The sequence below is a fragment of the Lampetra planeri genome, chromosome 22 (assembly GCF_965212315.1).
Source record: "Lampetra planeri chromosome 22, kcLamPlan1.2.h2, whole genome shotgun sequence".
Lineage (NCBI taxonomy): Eukaryota > Metazoa > Chordata > Hyperoartia > Petromyzontiformes > Petromyzontidae > Lampetra > Lampetra planeri.
This window is the reverse complement of record NC_136128.1, coordinates 825,001-827,500: the sequence shown is the minus strand read 5'-3', so window position 1 is coordinate 827,500 and position 2,500 is coordinate 825,001. Positions and strand designations below refer to the sequence as shown.

At 46.7% G+C, this 2,500-nt stretch overlaps 4 non-coding genes and 3 pseudogenes across 4 annotated transcripts; all 7 read left to right on the top strand.

Moving 5' to 3' along the window:
* Nucleotides 1-80: 80 nt before the first annotated feature.
* LOC144725197 (5S ribosomal RNA) lies at nucleotides 81-199 on the top strand. The gene has a single exon (XR_013586677.1). It is a non-coding gene; the product is annotated as a 5S ribosomal RNA (ribosomal RNA).
* Nucleotides 200-447: 248 nt separating this feature from the next.
* LOC144725308 (5S ribosomal RNA) lies at nucleotides 448-566 on the top strand (annotated as a pseudogene).
* Nucleotides 567-816: 250 nt separating this feature from the next.
* Nucleotides 817-935, top strand: LOC144726115 (5S ribosomal RNA). Its single transcript, XR_013587174.1, has one exon. It is a non-coding gene; the product is annotated as a 5S ribosomal RNA (ribosomal RNA).
* Nucleotides 936-1,184: 249 nt separating this feature from the next.
* LOC144725656 (5S ribosomal RNA) lies at nucleotides 1,185-1,293 on the top strand (annotated as a pseudogene).
* A 249-nt stretch (nucleotides 1,294-1,542) lies between these two features.
* Nucleotides 1,543-1,661, top strand: LOC144725161 (5S ribosomal RNA). The gene has a single exon (XR_013586647.1). It is a non-coding gene; the product is annotated as a 5S ribosomal RNA (ribosomal RNA).
* A 250-nt stretch (nucleotides 1,662-1,911) lies between these two features.
* On the top strand, nucleotides 1,912-2,030 carry LOC144725940 (5S ribosomal RNA). Its single transcript, XR_013587006.1, has one exon. It is a non-coding gene; the product is annotated as a 5S ribosomal RNA (ribosomal RNA).
* Nucleotides 2,031-2,279: 249 nt separating this feature from the next.
* Nucleotides 2,280-2,388, top strand: LOC144725627 (5S ribosomal RNA; annotated as a pseudogene).
* The last annotated feature ends 112 nt before the right edge of the window (nucleotides 2,389-2,500 follow it).

Below are 2,500 nucleotides of genomic sequence, written 5' to 3'. Positions count from 1 at the left end.
TTTCATGAGTGTTGACCACCTGCAGTAGAGTTGAATCTTGATTTTTACAAATGAATGTGCGTCAGGTATCTGCAAGTATGGCCTACGACAATATCACCCTGAATGCGCCCGATCTCGTCTGATCTTGGAAGCTAAGCAGGGTCGAGCCTGGTGAGTACTTGGATGGAAGACTGCCTGGGAATACCAGGTGTTGTAGGCGTTTGCATTTTCGCATCTGGATGGGTCGCGTTTAACTCTTCAATTCACCCAGTCAGTTCACCTGCCAATTGCACGTGGATATGGTGTACTGCATTGGGATCAAGATTTTATTGTAAAAGACCGTTTAATGCCACTCTTTCGGGGCTCAACCAGGAGTCCAGAATAAACGTTTCATGAGTGTTGACCTCCCGCAGTAGAGTTGAATCTTGATTTTTACATGTGAATGTGCGTCAGGTTTCTGCAAGTATGTCGTACGACCAAATCACCCTGAATGCGCCCGATCTCGTCTGATCTCGGAAGCTAAGCAGCGTAGAGCCTGGTTAGTACTTATATGGGAGACTGCCTGGGAATACCAGGTGTTGTAGGCTTTTGCATTTTCGCTTCTGGATGGGTCGCGTTTTACTCTTCAATTCACCCAGTCAGTTCACCTGCCAATTGCACGAGGATATGGTTGTACTGCATTGGGATCAATATTTTCTTGTAAAAGACCGTTTAATGCCACTCTTTCGGGGCTCAATCAGGAGTCCAGAATAAACGTTTTCATGAGTGTTGACCTCCCGCAGTAGAGTTGAATCTTGATTTTTACATATGTATGTGCGTCAGGTCTCTGCAAGTATGGCATTCGACCATATCACCCTGAATGCGCCCGATCTCGTCTGATCTCGGAAGCTAAGCAGGGTCGAGCCTGGTTAGTACTTGAATGGGAGACTGCCTGGGAACACCAGGTGTTGTAGGCTTTTGCATTTTCGTATCTGGATGGGTCGCGTTTTACTCTTCAATTCACCCAATCAGTTCACCTGCCAATTGCACGCGGATATGGTGTACTGCATTGGGATCAATATTTTCTTGTAAAAGACCGTTTAATGCCACTCTTTCGGGGCTCAACCAGGAGTCCAGAATAAACGTTTTCATGAGTGTTGCCCTCCCGCAGTAGAGTTGAATCTTGATTTTAACATATGAATGTGCGTCAGGTCTCTGCAAGTATGGCCTACGAGCATATCACCCTGAATGCGCCTGATCTTGGAAGCTAAGCAGGGTCGAGCCTGGTGAGTACTTGGATGGGAGACTGCCTGGGAATACCAGGTGTTGTAGGCTTTTGCATTTTCGTATCTGGATGGGTCGCGTTTTACTCTTCAATTCACCCAGTCAGTTCACCTGCTAATTGCACGCGGATATGGTGTACTGCATTGGGATCAAGATTTTCTTGTAAAAGACCGTTTAATGCCACTCTTTCGGGGCTCAACCAGGAGTCCAGAATAAACGTTTTCATGAGTGTTGACCTCCTGCAGTAGAGTTGAATCTTGATTTTTACAAATGAATGTGCGTCAGGTCTCTGCAAGTATGGCGTACGACCATATCACCCTGAATGCGCCCGATCTCGTCTGATCTCGGAAGCTAAGCAGCGTAGAGCCTGGTTAGTACTTATATGGGAGACTGCCTGGGAATACCAGGTGTTGTAGGCTTTTGCATTTTCGCTTCTGGATGGGTCGCGTTTTACTCTTCAATTCACCCAGTCAGTTCACCTGCCAATTGCACGTGGATATGGTTGTACTGCATTGGGATCAATATTTTCTTGTAAAAGACCGTTTAATGCCACTCTTTCGGGGCTCAATCAGGAGTCCAGAATAAACGTTTTCATGAGTGTTGACCTCCCGCAGTAGAGTTGAATCTTGATTTTTACATATGTATGTGCGTTAGGTCTCTGCAAGTATGGCCTACGACCATATCACCCTGAATGCGCCCGATCTCGTCTGATCTCGGAAGCTAAGCAAGGTCGAGCCTGGTTAGTACTTGGATGGGAGACTGCCTGGGAACACCAGGTGTTGTAGGCTTTTGCATTTTCGTATCTGGATGGGTCGCGTTTTACTCTTCAATTCACCCAGTCAGTTCACCTGCCAATTGCACGCGGATATGGTGTACTGCATTGGGATCAATATTTTCTTGTAAAAGACCGTTTAATGCCACTCTTTCGGGGCTCAACCAGGAGTCCAGAATAAACGTTTTCATGAGTGTTGCCCTCCCGCAGTAGAGTTGAATCTTGATTTTAACATATGAATGTGGGTCAGGTCTCTGCAAGTATGGCCTACGACCGTATCACCCTGAATGCGCCTGATCTTGGAAGCTAAGCAGGGTCGAGCCTGGTGAGTACTTGGATGGGAGACTGCCTGGGAATACCAGGTGTTGTAGGCTTTTGCATTTTCGTATCTGGATGGGTCGCGTTTTACTCTTCAATTCACCCAGTCAGTTCACCTGCCAATTGCACGCGGATATGGTGTACTGCATTGGGATCAAGATTTTCTTG